Source organism: Chiloscyllium plagiosum, unplaced genomic scaffold (genome assembly GCF_037043375.1).
Source record: "Chiloscyllium plagiosum isolate Xiang-an unplaced genomic scaffold, Cpla_swu_hap1 HiC_scaffold_35, whole genome shotgun sequence".
In the NCBI taxonomy this organism is placed as follows: Eukaryota; Metazoa; Chordata; class Chondrichthyes; order Orectolobiformes; family Hemiscylliidae; genus Chiloscyllium; species Chiloscyllium plagiosum.
The window spans coordinates 25,020,508-25,047,347 of NW_028270173.1; the positions used below are offsets into that span (position 1 = coordinate 25,020,508).

General features: G+C 46.6%; 1 long non-coding RNA gene across 1 annotated transcript; it reads right to left on the bottom strand.

Moving 5' to 3' along the window:
- Window positions 1-2,813: 2,813 nt before the first annotated feature.
- LOC148140473 (uncharacterized) lies at window positions 2,814-5,421 on the bottom strand. The gene is made up of 3 exons (XR_015753058.1): window positions 5,254-5,421; window positions 4,428-4,492; window positions 2,814-4,085 (listed from the first exon to the last, which is right to left on the bottom strand). It is a non-coding gene; the product is annotated as an uncharacterized LOC148140473 (long non-coding RNA).
- Window positions 5,422-26,840: the final 21,419 nt, after the last annotated feature.

Consider the following 26,840-nt stretch of genomic DNA (forward strand, 5'->3'; position numbering starts at 1 on the left):
TTTGGTCGCCATACTATAGGAAGGATGTGGAGGCACTGGAACGGGTGCAGAGGAGGTTTACCAGGATGCCTGGTATGGTAGAAAGATCGTATGAGGAAAGGCTGAGGCACTTGGGGTTGTTTTCATTGGAGAAAAGAAGGTTTAGGGGTGACTTGATAGAGGTGTATAAGATGATTAGGGGTTTAGATATGGTCGACAGTGAGAATCTTTTTCCTCGTATGGAGTCAGCTATTACAAGGGGGCATAGCTTTAAATTAAGGGGGGGTAGGTATAGGACAGATGTTAGGGGTAGGTTCTTTACTCAGCGAGTCGTGAGTTCATGGAATGCCCTACCACTAGCAGTGGTGGACTCTCCCTCTTTATGGGCATTTAAACGGGCATTGGATAGGTATATGGAGGATAGTGGATGAGTGTAGGTTAGGTGGGCTTGGATCGGCGCAACATCGAGGGCCAAAGGGCCTGTACTGCGCTGTATTCTTCTATGTTCTATGTTCTATGTAAAGTAAATGAACTCACATCAGTGTGTAATTGTTTTGGCCAAGAGCTGAGTCAACAAGAATGGAAACTAGGTGGAGGAAATATATAATTGTTTTTGTATTAGCTAAAGTGGTATGCCAGCGTGAAACATGATTGCAAAACAATAGTAGATATTATGGGCAAATAGATAAGATGTTGTGAGGGGATGAACTTAGGCCAGATACGCCTGTACAAACATCTGTTTCCCACTTTTACAGAGACACAGGAACAAACCCCAACTAAAGAGGTCATAGAGATCAGAATGGCCTCCAGAGAGGCCCAGATGGAGAGAATAGATAATGATGAAGAAAGAATATGCCTAACAATGACCTGCAGTGGGATGAGGTCAACGGCCTTGTGAGGCCAGATATAAGCATTTTGTCACAGACAAGGCCGGATAAGGCCGGAGATAAATGGGAGTAATGGAGTCAGTCTTAGGGAAGTGGAGGATGTAAACAGGGGGGGAAAACAATGAAATAAGAAAAAATATGTAGGAACCAAATTATATAAATATCGAGAATTTGTTGAATTCGGTGTGTTTTGTCCCTGCTTTGTGGACATCACACCCGCTTGCATGTGTAAAATAAATGACACTACTGATTCAGATCTTGTCTTGGACTGAAATTATTGAAGTGAGTGAGCTTTGTTTCTCACAGTGATTATTTCCAATTTTAGATTAGAATATAACCATCTACCTTTGGCATTCATATTGCTTTAACATTAGTGAATAGCCCACCATTTCTATCATGGAAACTATCACTGACCAGAATCTTGACTGGGTCAGCTGACTACAAGGTCAGATGATAGGCTGGAAATTGTGATGCAATTGTGGTATGCAACCAATCACTGACTGTCCACTATCTACAACCCACAAGTCAGGAGTGTGATGCAACACTGTCCACTTGCCTGCTCCATTAACACTCAAGAAGCTCAGCGCCACCCATGACAGATTAGTCCACTTCACGAACCCCTCATCTGACACATTTGACGCATTCACTCCCTCCACCGCTAATACACAATGATAGCTAGGTTCACAATCACCAAGGCTTCTTCAGCTACACCTTCTAAGCCAGAGACTTCTACCATCTAGAATTATAAGGGTCAAATTAGTTCAATTGGCTGGATAGCAAGCTTAGGATGTGGAATAACACTTAACAGCAGGAGTTCAATTCCCACACTGGTTGAGGTTACTGTGATGGATTCTCATTCTTAAACTCTCCCCTCACATGAGGCATGATTACCCTCAGCTAAATTGCTACCGGTCATTCCTGGCTAAGGGTGATGATTGTGACTTAACGTTTAACCACCCAGAAGAACAAGAACCGCCTATGCTGCAATGACTCTCTCCCCCTGTTGTGGCCTTCTGTCTCCCCACAGTGCAATGAACCTCTCCCCTCCAAGTGATACATCACACAAACTTGGATGTGTGTCACAATTCCTTCACCCTACCAGAGAACTCCCTCACTAATGCCACTGTGAGTGGACTAAAATACATAGATTGCAATGTTCAAGAACACACCTCACTACCAGCTTCCTGAAGGGTATTTGAGATGGACAATAAATGTTGGCCGAACTAACTGCACCATGACTGAAAAGAGTTTGTCTTCACAGTGGAACTCCCATCACAAAAATAAAGCCTTTCCCCGGAAGTGGCTTCCTTATTCAGCAATGACCCACTGTTCCAGCAATAATCCTCTCCCCCTCCCACCCTTAGCCATGGACCTAACCCTAATAGTGACCCTGTGATCCATTCCAAAGGTGTGACTTACTCTACAGCCACCCTCTCACCCAGAACAGATCCCCCTCCCAGTGCCCATCTCACTAGTTCCAAGCCTCTCTCCCTAATGTGTTCGCCCCAGCAGTGACCCAGCACTCCTCCCGAAGAGTAGTCCCCTTTCCTCTGCTGTGTGTCCCTCAAAAGATCCCAAATTCATGCCTTCAATGGTCTTTGCCCACACCCCGGCCCCTGTCATCAACTTCCAGCATGACCAACCCATTTTCAGTCCCTATTACAAGCTCCTCACTCTCCCTGGCTCACTATTATCCAGCCCATTGGCCACCTCTGTTTTTTTTCCTCTCTCTCCCCCTCGGGGTTCCCTCTCCACCTCTTACTCCTTTACACCAGCAGCCACCCCTTATCTTCAGCATATATTACCTTGCCCCAACTACCATCAGTTCTGAAGAAGTCACTGGACCCGAACCCTTGATTCTGTTTTCTCTCCACAGATGCTACCAGACCTCTTAAGTTTCTCCTGCAATTTCTGTGTTTCTTACAAAATCTAGCCACTCAAAAAAAGCAGTTTTATGAAAGAATGTTTATTTTTTTTTTACAATGTTGGCTGTTAAAAAGTGACAATTAAAATAGAGATGTGAGCTCTCCAGGCTCAGCTATTGAATGTGACACTCAAGCTGGTCACTTGTCTGAACTGGAAAGTGAAGCATTTGAAGGTTTCTCGCCTTCCCAGCGGAATCTCAATTCTCAAATGTTCCTGAATCGGGAACATTTACCATCCTCCTTTATCCTGTAGCAGGATTTTACTGCTCCTCGGATGCTGCCTGAACTGCTGTGCTCTTCCAGTAATCCGGAATCTGGTTTCCAGCATCTGCAGTCATTGTTTTTAACCAATAGATCCAGCCAGGCGAGGCAATGAACAGCGTGCATTCCAACAGCGAGACTGGACAGCAGTGTTTGGGAAACAGTGTGCAATTGGGAGCAGAGGGAAATATCGGAAGACATGGTAGATAAAGTGATGATGCAGAAAAGCACTTCCTACTGGAATGCACCCAACACACAAACCCATCACCATCAGCCCTTACCTATCACCTCCCCCCACACACCCTCTTTTTTTCTTCCGGGTCTCCCCCCCCCCTCCTCTCCCAAGGCTGGTAACAATGACATTCCTGCTCCTGGGAAATGCTGTCTGACCCAGCTGTGATCTTCCAGCTCCACATCTATTGACCCCGCCTTCCAGCACCTTGCTGTCTCCCTTTCCTTTTCCTGTTTTCCGGCTGCTTTCTGCTCTTGTTTGGCACAGACTGCTGTCTCCATGTTTTACACAGTCACATTGTCCGCCTGCCCGTTTGGCACTGGGTTGCTTCCCGCTTCGTCACTCTCCCGACGATGAGGAACTGATACACCATGTTTAAATAAAGCCCAATAACCCACACACCCACACAGTTTCAGCATCGCCTTTCTCTTCTAACCCCCCCCCCCCCCCCCCCCCATCTGACTGTGCATGTTACACACAGCACATCAATAAATATTGATACAATATCGTTATTAACTCCATTTCTAACCTGCTCAGCTAAAAAGGGTCTCTCAACTCCGAGTCCCCGCTGGAGTGGGGGGGACTGTTGAGAAATTTCCTTTCTGGCGTTCCCCGACTCAAAATATTCTTACAATTACAACCGCCGGGGTCAACGCACGGAATTTCCCCTCCTGCACTGAACTCTCTCTCAGGTTTGGGTGTTGAGGACATCCCCTCTGTTAGCTCGGCTTTTCATATTTAGCTTCAATGCAGCGATCCAGAAAGGCAGAGACGCTGACCGCCAGGAGTATCTCGCACACCCTGCAAAACAGGAAAATACCAGGATTCGGAGATGCCGCTGTTGGACTGGGGTGGACAAAGTTACAAAGCACACAGCACCAGGTTATAGTCCAACAGGTTTAATCGGAAGCACTAGCTTTCGGACCATCGCTCACAACCACCTGATGAAGGAGCGTCGCTCCGAAAACTAGTGCTTCCGATTAAACCTGTTGGACTATAACCTGGCGTTGTGTGATTTTTAACGAGGAAAATACCAACACGTTAGAAACCGAGGAATAATTATCCATCGAGCTCCAATCCCCCAACACCGGAAAGTTAAACATTCATAAAGCGTTTGGGGGGGGATTCCGGGCAATATCTTACCTTCTCCAAATCCGAACATCTATTCGGTTATTTGCAGGATTTCGTTTTGAAGTCATGTTCGTCACCTGCAATAAATATTCTGCATGTGAATGTTGGTCTTTCTTTCCCTCTCGGGTGGGGGGAAGAGAGAGAAAGAAAGAGAGGGGTGGAGAGAGAGAGAGAGAGAAACTTCCCTTATCTTACGCCCAGATCTGCCCATTTCTCCAAATCAATGTCCATCTGTCTCCCTTACCCACTCTCTCTGCTTGTATCTTCCAGGATTGGGAGGAGCCGGTGTTCGACAAAGTTAACAAAATCACACAACCGCCCGATGAAGGAGCAGAGCACCGAAAGCTAGTGCTTCCAAATAAACCTGTTGGACCTGAAGAAGGGCTTATGCCCGAAACGTCGATTATCCTGTTCCCTGGATGCTGCCTGACCTGCTGCGCTTTTCCAGCAACACATTTCCAGCTGTTGGACTATAACCTGGGGTTGTGTGATTGTTAACTCTTACCTCCCAGACACATCTGTGTGTGTGTCTCTCTCTCTCTGCTATACTCGGAAATCATAAAGTACAAACAAATATTTATAACAGGCAGTTGTGTCCCCGTTACGGGTGCATTTTAAAATAAAATTCGTTTAATCTCTGAGCCTTTTGTTTCCTCTCCAGCGGACAGATTCTGCCTATCGTTGCACGAATCCTTTGTTTCCAGCACCCCCTCCCCAACACCTCAGTAAGATGAAGTTTTCTGAGGTGTTATCACAAGCCAGCAACCCCCTCGCCCCAACACGCACACAGCCGTTCCCGGACGATCAGATAGTCTTACAGACTTTTACTTTGGCGTACCTTGGGTTTTGTCGCTGGGATTCGACCTGCTGAACCAGGAAGGAAAGCGGGTGGAACGGGGTGCCCCTGAGACTCGAACCCCCGACGCGGTGCTAACTGCCTGAGCTCTGAGTTCCGCCACCTTACCCCTCAACCAATGGAAATTTAGCTGAGCAGTGTGAGAAATGCTCGCTCGCTGAATGCTGCTGCTATTTAATATATCCAGTCAGAGAACGCCTATTTTCTGCTCCGCCCCCCGAATAGTTGAAAGTGAAAAGACCTGAATTGAATCGTATTTATTGTTACTGTCTGGGGGCACAGTGAAAAAACTTTGTCTTGCGATCAATACAGGCAGATCCCAGAGTTAAATAGCAGAGCTAAGTAAATAATAGGTAGACAACAGCAAACACAAAAACACAAGTACAGGCAAATGCTAAGAGTTTGTGAGTCCATTCGGTATTCTAACAACAGTGGGGTAGAAACTGTTTCGAAACCGGCTGGTGCATGTGTTCAGGCTTCTGTACCTTCTCCCCGATGGTAGAGCTTGTAGAAAAACATCGCCAGGGTGGGATGGATCTTTGAAAATGCTGGCAGCCTTTCCTTGACAGTGGGCCTGGTAGATGGATTCATAGAGATGGACAGCATGGAAACAGACCCTTCGGTCCTACCCGTCCAAGCCGACCAGATACCCCAACCCAATCTAGTCCCACCTGCCAGCACCCGGCCCATATCCCTCCAAACCCTTCCTATGCCCATTCAGATGCCTTTAAAATGTTGCAATTGTACCAGCCTCCACCATTTCCTCTGGCAGCTCATTCCATACATGTACCACCCTCTGTGTGAAAAAGTTGCCCTTTAGGTCCCTTTTATATCTTTCTCCTCGGTCCTTGGTGTGTGTTCAGGCTTCTGTATCTTCTACCTGACGGAAGAGGTTGTCGGAGATCATTACCGGGTTGGGCTGGGTCTTTGATGATGTTGGCAGCTTTTCCATGACGGCAAGCTGTGTAAATGGTATCCATGGATGATAGGTTGGCTTCCATGATGGTCTGCGCTATACACACCACCTTCTGCAGTTGCCGTAAAAGGCCGTTATGCACCCGGACAGTATGCTTTTTATGGTGCTTCTGGAAAGGTTGGTGAGGGTCCTTATGGACATGCCAAATTTCCTGAGCCACCTGAGGAAGAAGAGATGTTGTTTTGTCTTATTGACTATGCCATCTATGTGGGAAGTCCAGGACAGTTTGTTGATTATCATCACTCGGATGAACTTGATGCTCTCCACCCTCTTAAGCTGTGCTCAGTTGATGTAGATGGGGCGTGTTCTCCTCCATTCTCTCTGAAGACAATGATCAGTTCCTATGTTTTGCTGACTTTGAGGTACAGTTTGTCATCACGGGCGGCACGATGGCTCATTGGTTAGCACTGCTGCCTCACAGCACCAGCCCAATTCCAGCCTCGGGCAACTGTCTGTGTGGAGTTTGTACATTCTCCCTGTGTCTGCGTGGGTTTCCTCCGGGTGCTCCGGTTTCTCCCCGCAATCCAAAGATGTGCAGGTCAGGTGAATAGGCCATGCTAAGTTGTCCATAGTGCGAGGTGCATTAGTCAGAGGGGGGGGGTGGGTTACTCTTCGGCGGGTCGCTGTGCACTTGTTGGGCCGAAGGGCCTGTTTCCACACTAATCTAATCTAATCTAAAAAATTACACCACATCACCAAGCCCTCTATCTCCTTTCTGTATTCTGACTCATCATTGTTTGATATCTGTCCTACTATGGTAGTGTCGTTAGCAAACGTGTAGATGGCATTCATTTAGAATTTGGCAACACAGTCATAGAGTCACAGAGATGTACAGCATTGAAACAGACCCTTCGGTCCAAGCCGTCCATGCCAACCAGATATCCCAATCCAATCCAGTCCCACCTGCCAGCGCCCGGCCCATATCCCTCCAAACCCTTCCTATTCATATACCGATCCAAATGCCTCTTAAATGTTGCAATTGTACCTGCCTCCACCACATCCTCTGGCAGCTCATTCCATACACGTAACACTCTCTGCGTGAAAAAGTTGCCCCTTAGGTCTCTTTTATATCTTTCCCCTCTCCCCCTAAACCTATGCCCTCTAGTTCTGGGCTCCCAGACCCCAGGGAAAAGACTTTGTCTATTTATCCTATCCATGCCCCTCATAATTTTGTAAATCTCCATAAGGTCACTCCTCAGCCTCCGACGCTCCAGGGAAAATAGCCCCAGCCTGTTCAGCCTCTCCTCTCAGATCCTCCAATCCTGGCAACATCCTTGTAAATCTTTTCTGAACCCTTTCAAGTTTCACAACATCTTTCAATTGGGAAGGAGACCAGAACTGCATGCAATATTCCAACAGTGGCCTAACCAATGTCCTATACAGCCGCAACATGACCTCCCAATTCCTGTACTCAATACTCTGACCAATAAATGAAAGCATACCAAACGCCTTCTTCACTATCCTATCTACCTGCAACTCCACGTTCAAGGAGCTATGAACCTGCACTCCAAGGTCTCATTGTTCAGCAACACTCCCTCGGACCTAACAATTAAGTGTATAAGTCCTGCTAAGATTTACTTTTCCAAAATGCAGCATCTCACATTTAACTGAATTAAACTCCATCTGCCACTTCTCAGCCCATTGGCCCACCTGATCCAGATCCTGTTGTAATCTGAGGTAATTCTCTTCGCTTTCCACTACACTACCAATTTTGATGTCATCTGCAAACTTACTAACTGTACCTCTTATGCTCGCATCCGAATCATTTATGTGAATGACAAAATGTAGAGGGCCCAGCACCGATCCTTGCGGCTCTCCACTGGTCACAGGCCTCCAGTCTGAAAAACAATCCTCCACCACCACCATGGCTCAAAGGTCTTCTGCCTTTGAGCCAGTTCTGTATCCAAATGGCTAGTTCTGCCTGTATTCCATGAGATCTAACCTTGCTAATCAGTCTCCCATGGGGAGCCTTGTCGAATGCCTTACTGAAGTCCATATAGATCACATCTACTGCTCTGCCCTCATCAATCCTCTTTGTTACTTCTTCAAAAAACTCAGTCAAGTTTGTGAGACATGATTTCCCACGCACAAAGCCATGTTGACTATCCTGAATCAGTCCTTGCCTTTCCAAATACATTTACATCCTGTCCCTCAGGATTTCCTCCAACAACTTGCCCACCACTGAGGTCAGGCTCACCAGTCTATAGTTCCCTGACTTGTTTTTACCACCCTTCTTAAACAGTGGCACCATGTTTGCCAACCTCCAGTCTTCCAGCACCTCACCTGTGACTATCAATGATACAAATATCTCAGCAAGAGGCCCAGCAATCACTTCTCTAGCTTCCCACAGAGTTCTCGGGTACACCTGATCAGGTCCTGGGGATTTATCCACCTTTAACCGTTTCAAGACATCCAGCACTTCCTCCTCTGCAATCTGGACATTTTGCAAGATGTCACCATCTATTTCCCTACAGTCTTTATCTTCCATATCCTGTTCCACAGTAAATGCTGATGCAAAATATTCATTTAGTATCTCCCCCATTTTCTTTGGCTCCACACAAAGGTCGCCTTGCTGATCTTTGAGGGGCCCTATTCTCTCCCGTTACCCTTTTGTCCTTACTATATTTGTAAAACCCCTTTGGATTCTCCTTAATTCTATTTGCCAAAGCTATCTCATGTCCCCGTTTTGCCCTCCTGATTTCCCTCTTAAGTGTACTCCTACTTTCTTTATACTCTTCTAAGGATTCCCTCGATCTATGCTGTCTATACCTGACATATGCTTCCTTCTTTTTCTTAACCAAACCCTCAATTTCTTTAGTCATCCAGCATTCCCTATACCGACCAGCCTTCCCTTTCACCCTGACAGGAATATACTTTCTCTGGATTCTTGTTATCTCATTTCTGAAGGATTCCCATTTTCCAGCCATCCCTTTACCTGCGAACATCTGCCTCCAATCAGCTTTTGAAAGTTCTTGCCTAAAACCGTCAAAATTGGCCTTTCTCCAATTTAGAACTTCAACTTTTAGATCTGGTCTATCCTTTTCCATCACTATTTTAAAACAACTAGAATTATGGTCGCTGGCCCCAAAGTGCTCCCCCACTGACACCTCAGTCACCTGCCCTGCCTTACTTCCCAAGAGTAGGTCAAGTTTTGCACCTTCTCTTATAGGTACATCCACATACTGAATCAGAAAATTATCTTGTACACACTTAAGAAATTCGTCTCCATCTTAACCTTTAACACTATGGCAGTCCCAGTTGATGTTTGGAAAGTTAAAATCCCCTACCATAACCACCCTATTATTCTTACAAATAGCTGAGATCTCCTTACAAGTTTGTTTCTCAATTTCCCTCTGACTATTGGGGGATCTATAGTACAATGTCAGTGAGGTGACCATCCCTTTCTTATTTCACGGTTCCACCCAAATAACTTCCCTGGATGTATTTCTGGGAATATCCTCCCTTGGCACAGCTGTAATGCTATCCCTTATCAAAAATGCCACTCCCCCTCCTCTTTTGCCTCCCTTGAAATAAATGCAGTTTAATTTATTAGTCCTACCTTGTCCCTGCCTGCCCTGACTGTGTGACTCACTTCTGTTCTCAGCTGTACCCGTCTCAGATCAATCTCTTTTCTCACTATCTCCCTGGGTCCCCCCCCCCCCCACCTTACTAGTTTAAATCCTCCCAAGCAGTTCTAGCAAAGTTCCCTGCCAGTATATTAGTCCCCTTCCAATTTAGGTGCAATCCGTCCTTCTTGTAAAGGTCACTTCTACCCAAGAGAGATTCCAATGATCCAAAAATGTGAATCCTTTCCCATACACCAGCTCCTCAGCCATGCATTCATCTTCCATATCCTCCTATTCCTGCCCTCACTAGCTCGTAGCACTGGGAGTAATCCAGATATTACTACCCTTGAGGACCTCCTTTTTAAATTTCTACCTAACTCTCTGTATTCTCCCTTCAGAGTCTCAACCTTTTACCTTCTGATATCGTTGGTTCCAATGTAGACAATGACCTCCTGCTGGCCCCTCTCCCCCGTGAGAACATTCTGCACCCTCTCTGAGACATCCTTGATCCTGGCACCAGGGAAACAACACACCATTCTGCTTTTTCTCTGCTAGCCACAGAAATATCTGTCTGTACCTCTGAATACAGAATCCTCTAACACAATTGATCTCTTGGAAGCCGACGTACCCCTCGTTGCATTAGAACCAGTCTCAATACCAGAAACGTGGCTGTTTGTGCTACGCTCCCCTGAGAATCTATTACCCCCTACATTTTCCAAAACAGCATACCTGTTTGAAATAGGTATATCCACAAAAGACTCCTGCACTAGCTGCCTACCTCTCTTACCCTTCCTGGAGTTAACCCATTTATGTGACTGTATCTGAGACTTTCCCCCCTTCCTATAACTGCCATCCATCACATACTGTTGCTGTTGCAAATTCCTCATCGCTTCTATCTGTCTCTCCAACCAATCCACTCGATCTGATAAGATTAGCATCCAACAGCATTTATGGCAGATATAATCCACAGTAACCCTTAAACTCTCTTTAAACTCCCACATCTGACAAGAAGTACATCTTTGCCATTTTTGCTCCTTCACAATCTACAGTCCCAGAAAATAACACCGTCTTATTCCTCTACAAAACACTACACCAGGTTAAATTAATAGCTATGGCTTATATTTTAAGTTTAATCAAGAGACTTATCTCCAAAAACATATAATCAAGAAAGAATCCACTATATTCACTACTGCAGCCTTTCTCTTGGACAGACTTAAAACAACAATTAACTTATCTGACTCTGTGCTGTAAACTTCGCCCAACAGTTCCTCCAAGATTAGTTGTGAATTTCACTGTTTGTTAATTTTCCCAAATGCACTCCGATGGCCAGCGATACACGAATTCCAACAGCAAAGGTGGTAACTGTACAGGTTTTTTCTCTCTCTCTCTCTCTCTCTCTCTCTCTCTCTCTCTCTCCTGCACTGTCCTCACCATAGGAGATTGCATCCTTAAGGGGCTCGAGCAATGAAGGTTGTTATGGAAAAAGAACAGTTGTCTATCTGAAGTGATTGTGGTCTGTGGGACAGGAAGCTAAAGATCCAGTTTCAGAGGCCAGAGTTGAGACCAATGTCTCGGAGGTTTGAGATCAGTCTAGTGAGGGGGTGGGGGTGGGGGAGGTGGAGGGGGGCATAATGGTGTTGAAGGCAGAGCTGTAGTCAATGAGTAGGAGTCTGATGCAGATGTCTGGATGTTCCAGGGATGAGGCATCTGCTGTGGTCGTGTTGTGTTGGTCGGCAAATTGCAGGGGATCGAGGTCGGCTGGGAGACTAGAGCTGATGTGGGCCATGACTGGCCTCTTGAAGCACTTCATGATTATTGAGGTCAGAGCCACTGGGTGGTAGTCATTAAGGCATGTTGCATGTACTTTCTTCGGTACTGGGCTGATGGTGGTCCTCTTGAAGCAGGTGGGGACTTCGGCTTGTAGAAGGTATCCCCCAGGATGTTGAAATATGGGGATTCAGTGATGGTAATGCTATAGAATGTCCAAGCCTGATAGTTAGATTCTCTCTTATTGGAGATGGTCTCTGCTTGTCATTTGTGTGGTGTGAATGTAACTTGTCACTTGTAAACCCAAGCTGGATATTATCCAGATCTTGTTGCATTCGACCAATGACTAATTTATTGTCTGAGGGGTTGCGAATGGTGCTGAACATTGTGCAATCATTGGCAAAAACTTTCACTTCTGACATTATGACAGAGGGAAAGTTATTATGAAGCAGCTGAAGATGGTTGGGCCTAGGAAATTACCCTGAGGAACTCCTGCAGAGATGAGCTGGAGCTGAGCTGACTGACCTCCAGCAACTACAGCCATCTTCCGATGTGCCAGGTATGACTCCAAAGAGCAGAGTGTTTGCCCCTTGATTCCCACTGAGATGAATGACTCTGTGGTGCTGGAGTGTCTGGGTGAATGGCACGAGTCGATCCTTTGGGATATCCGGAGACACCATCCTGGCAGCTGATTGAAGTGGTGGCTGCTACTGGGGCAGGTCAGGCACCTTTATTTTCCTGTATGCCACTGGTTCTGTGGAGGAGATGAGAAATAATTCATTGGTGGAGATGCATCATCTTTTAGTTAAACCAATGTGTGAGACAGCCTGAGAAGCACAGGCAGCTATGTTCCTCATCAGCTTCTTGAGAAATTCCTACCTTCCCATCAGTGCAGGACTGGTCACTGACATCATTTCCAGCTCAGCAGGCTTCTCGTCAAAGACGGTGATGATTTGTATATCTGGCGTCTCTCTACCAGCCTGGACCTTCAATTGTGAGTGATTCTACACTATAAAGAGCGATAGAGAAGGACTGAGTACAATGGCAATAGATTCACGAGAGCTTTCGTAACCAGACCAGATTCAGGGCATCCCCAAGTAAGTAATTATAGAGCAGTGTGTAGTAATGACAAGAGAACATTGAGAAGATGAAGTGACTGTGTGTATCTCAGTCCATGAGAGACATGTTGAGAATTACTGGCAGGTAAGAGCTTGGGATCCTTCCTTCTCTTCAGCACTGGAACATTTATGAGGAGCACTGATCCTCACCGCACTCTCGCCTCAGACTCCCTCCACCTTGCAGAACCCCTTCGTAATGCATTGTGAAGCTGTGGGGGAGGGGATGGGTGTGAGACTAACACAGGCTCCTGAATGGTGTGTTTCCAGGCTTTTAAATAATTCTTTACGCCCTAACTAATCACCGACATTACTGTGCTGCTGTCTGTTTATTTGATAGATTGTAAGGTTTTGTTTTTGCTTTCCTCATTAGTCCGAAACCTCAAACTTAAACATACTGCAAACTTGAAAAATCTTTTGATGCCTCAATATTTAATTTCTCGATCTGTTCATCAACATCCATGTTAGAAACAAACTCAATAAAATTAGCTGAGACCACCAAAAGCTGAAAACAAGGCAATTTATTTACGAACTTGCAAGTAAGGGCATCAATGCATTAATCAAATTGGAACATGTACCATAGTTATACCCTTGGTGCTGCACGAGATCACCTCTCCCACCCCCTTATCCTACCTAACAGCTTAATGGCCACGACATGACTTCTCTTTATCTAAATTAAAACCCCCTTCTGTTTCCTGGAACATGCACTGTACCTATTTCTGCAGATGCAAGATGCCAGTTTTAACTATCACTCATGTTAGCATATCTGAATTTTTGTAGCGCCCACATATCCAGCAACTCAATTCTTTGCAGAAACAACACTTTTTACAGACATCTCTCACATCCTTAAAATTAGTTTTGAGCCCGAGGCCTATGTCTGAGTCCACAGAGACCAGGGCAGCAGCAGCAGGTCATTTAGAACCCTTCAGGCTGTTCTGCAAATTAATCAGATCTCAGTGGTTAGCACTGCTGCCTCACAGTGCAAGGGACTCGGGTTCGATTCCACCCTCAAGCCACTCTCTGTGTGGAGTTTGCACGTTCTCCCCGGGTCTGTGTGGGTTTGCTCCGGTTTCCTCCCACAGTCCAAAGTTGTACAAGCCAGGTGGAATAGCCATGCTAAATTGTCTGCAGTGTCCAGGGGATGTACAGGCTAGGTGGGTTAACCATGGGAAATATGGGATAAGGTGGGAATGCTCATCAGTACAGGCTCAATAAGCAAGCTGTAGGGATTCCATGATCAGTATCTACATACCTTTGCTCTATTCCCTTGGAAGTGTTAACCTCAAAGTAATCTCTGTCTCAATCTCTGATGTGGAGGGGCCAGTGTTGGACTGGGATGGACAAAGTTAAAAATCACATGACACCAGGTTATAGTCCAACAGGTTTATTTGGAAGTACAAGCTTTCGGAGCACCGCTCCTTCATCAGGAACTTTGAAAATCCCTTTTTAATTCTGCCCCCTAGTTCCAGTTTCATCCAATATCTCCAAGAGTTGATGAAGAGTCACTGGACTTGGAACATTAATTTTGCTCTCTTCCAACAGAATCTGCCAGACCCGCCGTGTTTTGCCAGATCTGTTTTTGTTACAGATCTCCAGCATCCACATTTTTCTCATTTTACCTCCAACAGCTGTTTTAAATACACGTGACAAACTGATTTCTTTTAATTGATTCGTAACACATTTCCCTGTTTTAATATAACGACTAATAATTTGGAAATGCAGTTAGTGAATTCTAGACTATGATCTGCATTAGTCATGTGTGCTGTGATGAGCACACTGAAATGTGGTATGTAGTGTTTGGTGACCTTTAATGAGCTGAAATTGTGAACAGCAGCAAAAATGCGTCATGGAGTTCTGTGTCAGTGCTGTGTTTCAGAGTTTATCAAAAGGAAGCATAAGAGCTCAGAAACAAGCCTTTCAGACCGATAGACCCACGCTCCTTTGGTGCCTGCATCTATGACACATCTTCATCCAACTATATCAAAATAACCATTTTCTTCCCCCCACCCCCTCCATTAAACACTTTTACAGATGTCGTTGAGTGTCTGAGTCGTTATTGCAAGTTGCTGTTCAGTTTTCCTGATTATGTTTTTCTTAGACAGTGTGCATTCTAAGTTGTTTCATGGGACAAGGGGAGAAAGAATTTTCTTGACATCTCATGAGGGATACACCAACAGGGCTGTTTGGATTCAGGGTGATGGGTGAGGTGCCTCAGAATTAGACTCTGGCCTGGAATCTAGGTACAGATCAGCGTGAGTCCGTTTTGTCATGAGGTCGATCCTGCCTGATCTGCACCACAACTCCAAATTCCTACCTTTGCTTCACATCCACTTGATATCTTTTCCCAATAAACAAGCCATGAAAATTCCAATTGTCCAAAAAGTCATCGCCTTTAGTGGGGGAATGATTCCATGATTTCTATTTCCATTCAGTGAAAAATTGTTCCCTAATTTGGTTCTTAGCTCTAATTTTAAATGTGTATCTTCTACAACTCTGTTCCCTGACAAGAGAAAATAGTTCCTTGGCATTTATCTGCTCAAATTCTATTTCTATTTTAAACACCACAATGCAATCACCGATCAATGGAAAAATGTCATTAAAGTGGTCTCGAGGAGGTTTTACCAGTTTGATATCTGGACTATGCAGATAGTCTCATGAAGCTAGGATGCCCAGACTGTGCTGGTTTTCACTGGTGTTTAGAAGACTGAGGGGTAACTATACTGAAGTATATCAGATCCTGAATGGTCTTAGCAAGGTGGGTGTGGAAAGGATGTTTCTATTTGTGGATGAGTCCATGAGCTAGGGAGCACTGTTTAAAATTGATGGTCCATCATCTGAGGGTCATGCTACATCGGTACTGTCTGCCTCAGAGGATGATGGAAGTGGGGTCATTGAATATATTTTGAAGGCAGAGGTTGGAGAATAAGACAGATAATCATTAGGCAGGGGAGTCAAAGGTGCTCAGGGTTAGGTGCAAATGCAGAATTCAAAACCCAAATAGCTCAATCACAATATTAATGAACAGTGCTGCAGGCCTGATGGGCCAAACGGACCACCACTGCTGCTAATTCGGATGTTCGAATGTACAGACAATGGTCTCAAGTTTTCACTGGAAAGGACTTGATGGCTGTCTTTCACCTTTTGCAATTCGAGCTCTTCCTGAACACCCGGAATATTCGGGGAGTTTTCAGCGCGACACTGGACAGGTCAGCATATGTCAACAGCAAAGGAATTTGGTTATGCTTTTGCAAAGACAGGTTTCAACTTGTTTGTTGAGGGAGAAAAGAAGTCATTGTGCATCAGTATTAATGCAGTACTTCCAATGTTCTGGAAAGCCCATGGAACATCAGGAGAACCATCCATTGCTAACAATGGCCCTCCTTTGTTTTATGTACTAGAGAAGCAGGACAAACAGCAGGACATACCTGAGGGCAATTATCAGAAAAGTACTGAGCAACTCTAAACTTGTTTTGTTCTCCTCTGAATAGACTTTGGGTTGGGAAGCTGAGGCAATTGGTGATGAGGTTTCAATGCAGAAGGCACAGATCCTGCCCCTCTCCCCCCACCCCCCCACCTCCCATACACTCCCCCTACAGTCCATCTTCCGCAGCTACACTGGCACCACCCCCCACCTTTTCCTCCACTACATTGATGACTGTATCGGCGCTGCCTCGTGCTCCCACGAGGAAGTTGAACAGTTCATCCACTTTACCAACACCTTCCACCCCGACCTCAAATTTACCTGGACCGTCTCAGACTCCTCCCTCCCCTTCCTAGACCTTTCCATTTCTATCTCGGGCAACCGAATCAACACGGACATTTACTATAAACTGACTGACTCCCACAGCTACCTAGACTACACCTCCTCCCATCCTGCCCCCTGTAAAAACGCCATCCCATATTCCCAATTCCTTCGTCTCCGCCGCATCTGCTCCCAGGAGGACCAGTTCCAAATCCGAACAACCCAGATGGCCCCCTTCTTCAAGGACCTCAATTTACCCCCAGACGTGGTCGACGATGCCCTCCACCGCATCTCTTCCACTTCCCGCTCCTCCGCCCTTGAGCCCCACCACTCCAACCGCCACCAGGACAGAACCCCACTGGTCCTCACCTACCACCCCACCAACCTCCATGTACAGCGGATCATCCGCCGTCATTTCCGCCACCTCCAAATGGACCCCACCACCAGGGATATATTTCCCTCCCCTCCCCCATCAGCTTTCCGAACACTCCCTCTGTGACTCCCTCGTCAGGTCCACACCCCCCACCAACCCAACCTCCACTGCCGGCACCTTTCCCTGCAACCGCAAGAAACGCAAAACTTGTGCCCACACCTCCCCCTTACTTCCCTCCAAGGCCCCAAGGGATACTTCCATATCCGCCACAAATTCACCTGCACCTCCACACACATCATCTATTGCATCCGCTGCACCCGATGTGGCCTCCTCTATATTGGGGAAACAGGCCGCCTACTTGCGGGACACCCGGACCAACCAACCCAACCACCCCATGGCTGGACACTTCAACTCCCCCTCCCACTCCACCAAGGACATGCAGGTCCTTAGACTCCTCCATCGCCAGACCATAGCAACTCGACGGTTGGAGGAAGAGCACCTCATCTTCTGCCTAGGAACCCTCCAACCACAAGGGATGAACTCAGATTTCTCCAGTTTCCTCATTTCCCCTCCCCCCACCTTGTCTCAGCCAAATCCCTCGAACTCAGCACCACCTTCCTAACCTGCAATCTTTTTCCTGACCTCTCCGCCCCCACCCCACTCCGGCCTATCACCCTCACCTTGACCTCCTTCCACCTATCGCATTTCCAACGCCCCTCCCCCAAGTCCCTCCTCCCTACCTTTTATCTTAGCCTGCTGGACACACTTTCCTCATTCCTGAAGAAGGGCTTATGCCCGAAACGTCGATTCTCCTGTTCCCTGGATGCTGCCTGACCTGCTGCGCTTTTACAGCAACACATTTTCAGCTCTGATCTCCAGCATCTGCAGTCCTTACTTACTCCCCCTCCAGTGCCAGGCAATTGGCAACTTCAGTGTTCTATTGTTGCCTATATATCAAGAGCCAGGTTCATCCATTGTGCAAAGAATAAGGAAAAAAACTACCAGAGAATTGCTTGGAAGAATATCAAGACTGGTGGGCGTATTATACTTCGATTTCCAGGAAAGATTGAACAGTTGCCATATCAAACGTTATCGTGGAAGATAATAATTCCCAGTGCAGAGGGCATAAATGAAAAAGTGGCCAGCAAACAGGAAACAGAGTGCAGTTCATAAATAGATCATTTTCAGATTGGTAAGATGGGATAAGTGGTATGATACTTGGATTAGTGCTGGGAGCTCAACATTTTGCAATTTATATAATCACTTGGATCAAGGTGTGCAGGTGAGGTTGTTAATTTGGCTGATCACACAACGATAGGTAGACAATAGGTCATTAGGGACCACAGAGGATACAGGTGGGTGAGTGAGTAGGTAAATATCTGGAAAAATTGAGTATAATGTGGGAAAATGTAAACTTGTCCATTTTTGGCAGGAAGCATAAGAGAAATCAGAGTACCTAAATAGTGAGAGACTTCCGTGCTCAGGGGATTCCAGGCATCCTAGTTCATGTATTGTCAAGTACAGTGCAGCTACAGTAAGGAATTAAGGGGAGCTAATATAATGTTATTTTTAATTGCAAAAGGAATTGATACAAAAGTAGGGGTGTTATGCTTCAGCAATACATGGCATTGGTGAGACCGCATATGGTACTGTGTACTTTATTGAAGGTGTTAGCGCGGATGAAATGATATCAGTCCGAGCCCAGAGTGCGGTTCAACAATCGGTAACGTTTATTGATACAGTAACACCGGCGGAGACCAACCGAGGTCCGAATCTCGGCTGCTCTGCTGTTCCCGCGCGCAGCTTCATGTTATATACTTTTAGTTGTCAGGATGTGTGGGATTTGAGGATGAATGGGATGATAGTTCCCCATCATCGCTGGAGTAGGTGCGAATAAGCTGTTTCCTGCCGTCCCAGGAGAGTTGCAGGGCACGCACAATAGGGTGCTAATTGGTTTATGTAAAATGGGTCCGGGTACTATCTGCTTGTCTCTCTCTGTGAGGGCAGGGGCTAGCACCCCCCTTTGTTCCCTTGGGGTGTTGGTGTGTATTGGTCTGTCCGTACCTGTCTGGTGGATGTCTGTCCTTTGTGTCAGGATGGCTCTGTATCGATGGGTATGTGTGTGTTTCAGTCAGTCTCTTGATGTGATTAGGAGATGGGTTTCCATATTTAATTAATCCCGGAGTTTTGGCCCATGAGTCATGGGTAATATTGGTCTAGTGTGGATTCTATCTGTCCTCTGTCTCCTATCTCCCAGTCACGTGGGCAGACCGGCAGCTGCTGAGTTTTTGTAAGTTTAAAGCTGCGACTGCTGTTTAAAACACAAAAATGAATTCTTATCGTTTCCTGATGTAGGCATAGTCCCGTGGCAAATGCGGGGCAGCTCTGATGCCCGCTTGCAAAGGAAAGATGTAAACACATTAGAAGGTTGAATTCTGAGATGGTTTCTGAGACAAATACCTATCCTGATTAGCGACAAAAAAACTGCAGATGCTGGAATCCAAGATAGACAAGCAGGAGGCTGGGAGAACACAGCAAGCCAGGCAGCGTCAGGAGGTGGAGAAGTCAATGTTTCTGGTGTAAGCCTTCTTCAGTTTTTTTTGTCTCAACTAAGTTTGTGTCACTTGCAAAGTCTCTTCAAAGGATGCTCACTTTGAAGAAGTTCTCTGCCTCCCTCAGACATGCGCTCAGTGAGTTCCTTACTCACTGTCACAACGCTGCAACCTCCTCAACCCTCCAGCTCCTTGACCACATATGAAACAAACTTGCTACTGCAGCCACGTGGCATTCCTCATGTCGTCGCAACCATCTCATCCCTCAAGGCCTACAGACACATTTGAAGCCCTCCAAGTTTGGTCCCACCTTTGATGCTCCAGACTTGTAAACACCTATCCTGAGCATGATGCCTGAGAATGAAATGTTGGACATCCTAGGCTTGTATCGAAGGGTACTACGATGTGTAGCAGATGACTTGATTGAGATGGTTAAGATCCTGAGTGGCCTTGAGAGAGTGTGTGTAGAAAGGCCAGTTTCTCTTGTGAGAGATTCTAGAACATAGAACATAGAACAATACAGCACAGAACAGGCCCTTCGGCCCACGATGTTCTGCCGAACATTTGTCCTAGCTTAAGCACCCATCCATGTACCTATCCAATTGCCGCTTAAAGGTCACCAAAGATTCTGACTCTACCACTCCCACAGGCAGCGCATTCCATGCCCCCACCACTCTCTGGGTAAAGAACCCACCCCTGACATCTCCCCTATACCTTCCACCCTTCACCTTAAATTTATGTCCCCTTGTAACACTCTGTTGTACCCAGGGAAAAAGTTTCTGACTGTCTACTCTATCTATTCCTCTGATCATCTTATAAACCTCTATTAAGTCACCCCTCATCCTTCGCCGTTCCAACGAGAAAAGGCCTAGCACTCTCAACCTATCCTCGTACGACCTATTCTCCATTCCAGGCAACATCCTGGTAAATCTTCTCTGCACCCTCTCCAAAGCTTCCACATCTTTCCTTAAGTGAGGCGACAAGAACTGCACACAGTACTCCAAATGTGGCCTAACCAAAGTCCTGTACAGTTGCAACATCACTTCACGACTCTTGAATTCAATCCCTCTGCTAATGAACGCCAATACACCATATGCCTTCTTACAAGCTCTATACACCTGAGTGGCAACTTTCAAAGACCTATGAACTTAGACCCCAAGATCCCTCTGTTCCTCCACCTCACTAAGAACCCTAACGTTAACCCTGTATTCCGCATTCTTATTTGTCTTTCCAAAATGGACAACCTCACACTTGGCAGGGTTGAACTCCATCTGCCACTCCTCAGCCCAGCTCTGCATCATATCCAAGTCCCTTTGCAGCCAACAACAGCCCTCCTCACTATCCACAACTCCACCAATCTTCGTATCATCTGCAAATTTACTGACCCACCCTTCGACTCCCTCTTCCAAGTCATTAATAAAAATTACGAACAGCAGAGGACCCAGAACTGATCCCTGCGGAACTCCACTTGTAACTGGGCTCCAGGCTGAATATTTACCATCTACCACCACTCTCTGACTTCGACCGGTTAGCCAGTTTTCTATCCAATTGGCCAAATTTCCCTCTATCCCATGCCTCCTAACTTTCTGCATTAGCCTACCATGGGGAACCTTATCAAATGCCTTACTAAAATCCATGTATACTACATCCACTGCTCTACCCTCATCCACATGCTTGGTCACCTACTCAAAGAATTCAATAAGACTTGTTAGGCAAGACCTACCCTTCACAAATCCGTGCTGGCTGTCCCTAATCAAGCAGTGCCTTTCCAGATACTCATAAATCCTATCCCTCAGTACCCTTTCCATTACTTTACCTACCACCGAAGTAAGACTAACTGGCCTGTAATTCCCGGGGTTATCCCTATTCCCTTTTTTGAACAGGGGCACAACATTCGCCACTCTCCAGTCCCCTGGTACTACCCCCGTTGACAGTGAACATTTGAGTCCAGCAAGGATCAGCCCTTGGAGAAATGTTTTACGTTAAGACTGTTGTAGCCTTTCCAATTCAGAATGACCTAGGTATAAGGAAGATCTCTTGATCCAAATTGTGTTATTAAAATATCCCAATGGATTCTTAATTTGTATCTGTATTATTCAGATCTAAGAGCTTTTCTGATTGGGACATCCCACTCAATATTGACGTGTCATTGGCTCTCTCCTGCACTGAATGGAACCATTGTGTGCAAATTTCCAATCAGATCCTGAACTGATGAAATGGTTCCAACCAGTCACTGCAGATAAGTAACAATTAGGTTGATATAAATTATTTATGATGGAGCAAGATGCACAAAATCAATTTTACTGCCCATGGGACATCTGGGAAGAAGCCTGTAACGCCCATGAAAAGGATATTGGACAGGTCAATAGTTCCAACATTTTACATAATCACCAAAATTAAAATAACCATTAAATAATTCCAGGAACTGCCCCATTTTCCTACTCAAACTCTATTCCCACACCTCATTCTTATGGAACTTAAAGTCAATTCCAGGTTTGCCTTTCCTCCAGCTGACCCTGTGTTTCCTTGTATCTATCGCTTAGCAACTTGGAGCAGGGGAAAGCCCTGCTCAGCCGCTCTATCTGATTATAGCTGATCCTCTAACTCAATGTCACGTTCTCGTTTCCTCCCAACGTACCTCTAAAAGTGGACCTACATGTTCCTAAATATATTCAGTGACTTAACGTGCACAGCCTTCGATGGTGGAGAATTCCACTACCCTTTGCGTGAAGACATATTTCCTCATCTCATCCTAAATGGTCTGTCCTTTATACTGTATTCCCTAATTCTAACCAGGAAAACAGCTTCCTTACATTTAGTGTATGTATAGCCCTGTTAGCATTGTACACGTTTCACTCAGATCTCCTCTCACTTTTCTAAACTCCAGTGAATATGGGCCTGGTGGAACTAATTGCTCCTCATGGGTTGTCCTACCAACCCCAGTATCAACCTACTGAACCTCAACTGCACCGCCTCCGTGACAAGGATATAGATAGGGAAACTGCACCAAAACTGCACACAGTATTTCAGCTGTGGTCACACCAAGCCCTGTATAGCTTTTATAAGATATCTCAACTTCAGAACTCAAATTCTCGTGCAATAAACAAAGTATACCACTTCCCTTTCCAATTGCTTGCAGCACCTACCTGTCTACTTTCATTGGCTGGTTCCAAAGGCCACAACACACTCAAAATGTAAGGCATTTCTCCAAGGGCTGATCCTTGCTGTACACCTATCGCATCCCAATATATCTCCATTTAAATAATACACTTCCTTTCTGTTTTTCACACTAAAGTGTGTAGCTTCACATTTAGTGGCATTGTAATGCATCTGCTATGTGTTTTCCCACTTGCTCAACTTGTTTAAATCATCTTGAAATCTTACACTCTTCTCACAACTCATGCTCGTGCCCAGTTTTGTGTCATCAGCAATAACTTGGAAATGGTGTGTTTGGTTCCCTCAATGAGGTCATTTATATATATCATGAACAACAGGGGCCCAAGCACTGATGCTTGTGATAGTTTTCAAGTCACTATCTCCAGTGGAAAAAGACCCATTTATTTATTTCTGTTTCCTGCCTGACAACCAATTCTCGATCCATGCCAATACATTATCCCCCACATGTGCTTTACTTTTTGCTCTTATGTGGGACCTGTTCAAAGATTTTCTGATAACCAAATACATCACAACCACTGGTTCTCCCTTATCTAGATTTGGTAAGCATGATTAGCCAAACATCACTTTCTGTAAAATGAACACAGTGAAAAATGTATAAGTCACCACTTACAGCACTGTCTTAGGTACAGCTTCTTCAATTACAAGATCCTAGAAAATAGAGAAATAATAAATCCAGCATTGCAGAAATAAAAGCTCAGAACAAAGGTCTTCCAACCCAGTCCACACTGGCACCTAGTCTGCAGTCCGCACCAGGCCCTGGCTCCAGTCCTCACTGGGCATAGTCTCCAGTCCACACTGGGCCCTGGCCCCAGTCTGCACCCGGCCTAGGCTCCATCCACACTGGGCCCTGGCTCCAGTTTGCACCCTGCCTCGGCTCCAGTCCACACCAGGCCCTGGCTCCAGTCTCCACCCGGCCTAGGCTCCATCCACATTGGGCCCTGGCTCCAGTTTGCACCCTGCCTAGGCTCCAGTCCACACCAGGCCCTGGCTCCAGTATGCACCATGCCTAGGCTCCAGTCCACACCAGGCCCTGGCTCCAGTCTGCACTGAGCCTTGGCTTCATTCTATACTGGGCCTTGGCTCCAATCTGCACAGTGCCTTGGCTGCAATCCACACCAAGCCCTGGCTCCAGTCCACACCAGGCCTTGGCTGTAGTCCTCACTGGGCCCTGGCTCCAGTCCACACCGGGCCTTGGCTCCAGTCTGAACTGTGCCTTGGCTGCAGTCCACACCGGGCCCTGGCTCCAGCCCACACCAGGCCTTGGCTGTAGTCCGCACCGGGCCCTGACTCCAGTCCACACTGGGCCTTAGCTCCAGTCTGCACTGGGCTTTGGCTGTAGTCCTCACTGGGCCCTCGCTCCAGTACACATCGGGCCTTGGCTGCAGTCCGCACAAAGCACTGGCTCCAGTCTACACCAGGCCTTGGCTGTAGTCCTCACTGGGCCCTGGCTCCAGTCCACACCGGGCCTTGGCTCCAGTCTGAACTGTGCCTTGGCTGCAGTCCACACCGGGCCCTGGCTCCAGCCCACACCAGGCCTTGGCTGTAGTCCTCACTGGGCCCTGGCTCCAGTCCACACCGGGCCTTGGCTCCAGTCTGAACTGTGCCTTGGCTGCAGTCCACACCGGGCCCTGGCTCCAGCCCACACCAGGCCTTGGCTGTAGTCCGCACCGGGCCCTGACTCCAGTCCACACTGGGCCTTAGCTCCAGTCTGCACTGGGCTTTGGCTGTAGTCCTCACTGGGCCCTCGCTCCAGTACACATCGGGCCTTGGCTGCAGTCCACACCGGGCCCTGGCTCCAGCCCACACCAGGCCTTGGCTGTAGTCCGCACCGGGCCCTGACTCCAGTCCACACTGGGCCTTAGCTCCAGTCCGCACTGGGCTTTGGCTGTAACCCACACCTGGCCTTGCTCCACTCCACCGGGCCTTGGCTCCAGTCTCCACTAGGCCTTGGCTCTAGATGGCACTGCGCTTTGGCTGCAGTCTACACCGGGCTTTGGCTCCAGTCTGTACTGAGCTTTGGCTTCAGTCCATACCAGACCTTGGCTCCAGTCCTTGGCTACATCGAGCCGTGGCTCTAATCCACACTGGGCCTTGGCTCCAATCCACATCGGGCCTTGGCTCCAGTCCGCACCGGGCTTTGTCTCCAGTCCATACCGGTCTGTGACTCCAATCCACTCCAGGCCTTGGCTTCAGTCCATACCGGTCTTTGTTTCCAAGCTGCACTGGCCTTTGGCTTCAGTCCACACCAGGCCTTGGCTGCAGTCCACACCAGGGCTTGGCTCTAGTCCATGCCAGGCCTTGGCTCTAGTCCATGCCAGGCCTTGGCTGCAGTCTGCACTGCGCTTTGGCTGCAGTCTGTACCGGGCTTTGGCTCCAGTCCACACCATGCCTGGGCTTCAGTCCACACTGGACATCATCTCTCAAGGCTGGTAGATTGCTCAGATCACCTTGAGACAATGCTGAGGCCAAGCCAGGCTGACACACTGCCACTTTCTGCTGAAAGACCGCCAGACTGGTCCAAGAGGGTGGGCTGGGGCGCACCATACTGGTAAGCCACACCACAAGTAGGCTACCATGCATGGGAAACCATTGGTCTCGCATGTGCACGAGATGCCAGGCCCACTCTCACCCTGCCTGAGATTCTGAAAAAGGTTTTCAATGAGACAAATAAAAAGAAAAGTCAGAAGAAGAAAGGAAGAAACAGAGAAGGCAGACAGAATGGGATGGGCCCCGAACACAGCGCTGCTACTTGCCGCCATCTTGTTACCTCAATGAAAACTCCTTTCAACAATGAAGAGCCCATGCTGGAGAGATCTTTCCTCAGAAGCCAGGCATTATACAGTGGGGAGCTGCTCTGTAAATTTTCACACAGTATAGTGTCTCAGCAACAATTAAGTAGTGAATGCACTATTCAAACAATATAATGATCAGTGTAGTTAATGTGATGGACAACGGCTTACAATTCTGATCACACTTCATTCATCTGACCACAAATCTGCCTCTGAAGCCTCCAGCAACCCAACTGCTATCACTTAGCATTGAGTGTTTTGCTATCCCATTCACTCCTCCTTCACCTCCTTTACGTCTCCATCTCAACGGCAGAGCTTTCTATCCTCATGCCCCCCACACTCTGCAGCTCCCTCCCTCCATCTTGCCTATTCTCTGCCTCACCATCTCCAACTTGCTTTATCTCGCCCTGGATCATCAATCAATTCCTCAGTCACCTTCCCTCTTCCCACTCCTGGCTCTGGCTGGAGCTTGAACGTCTCGCTGAGATACACTTTGGCACCTTGATGGAAATCATCAGGTAAGTAAAGAAATCTGTCAAAATTGTGTACCAGACACTGAAAATTATACTTCACACTCTGTGTTGTCTGTCAGGCTCTTGGAGATACAGCCCACTCACTTACAATGTGCTACATTGTCTTTAGATTATGGGAGAAATATTGTCTGTGTAGTGCCATCTATAATCTGTTAGACTATGGGAGGTATATTCCACTCTCTATGTAATGCCATCTATAAGCTATTAGACTGTGGGCGGTATATTCAACTCTCTTTACAATACACTGTATTATTTATCTCCTATCAAACTGTGGAAATTTTACTGCAATTGCCATTCCTGTACAATGTGTCGCATTGTGTACAGGGTATATACTGTGGAAATTTCATTTCAGTTTCATCTTCATATAAAAACAATCAGTTTTAAAAGAACATCATCTGACTTGCTGCAGAAAATGTAAATTGAAACCTACTGGGTTTCTTGGAAAAAAGATTATACAGAAATTAGAATCACAGCACCTAATCACTCCGAGACAACAGGAGACCGCAAATATTGCAAGTGGGTCAGCTGCAAATATCTAAAAACCAAAGACTACATTCATTGAAACTTTGCAATAAAAGCAGAAGGTGGTGAAAAGCTCAACACATGTGTGGTTAATGTTTCTGGTTCATGACTTCATCAGAACTGTGAGAAGGTGAGGACTGCAGATGCTGGAGATCAGAGCTGAAAAATGTGTTGCTGGAAAAGCGCAGCAGGTCAGGCAGCATCCAAGGAGCAGGAGAATCGACGTTTCGGGCATGAGCCCTTCTTCAGGAATGAGGAAAGTGTGCCAAGCAGGCTAAGATAACTTATTGTGATCTTTTACAATAAGTTCTGTGTCCTATGATCCCGCCCCACTAGTTATCTGATGAAGGACCAGCACTCCAAACGCTAGTACTTCCGAATAAACCTGTTGGACTATAACCTGGTGTTGTGTGATTTTTAACTTTGTCCATAAAAATCTAATCCACCGATCTGAAGA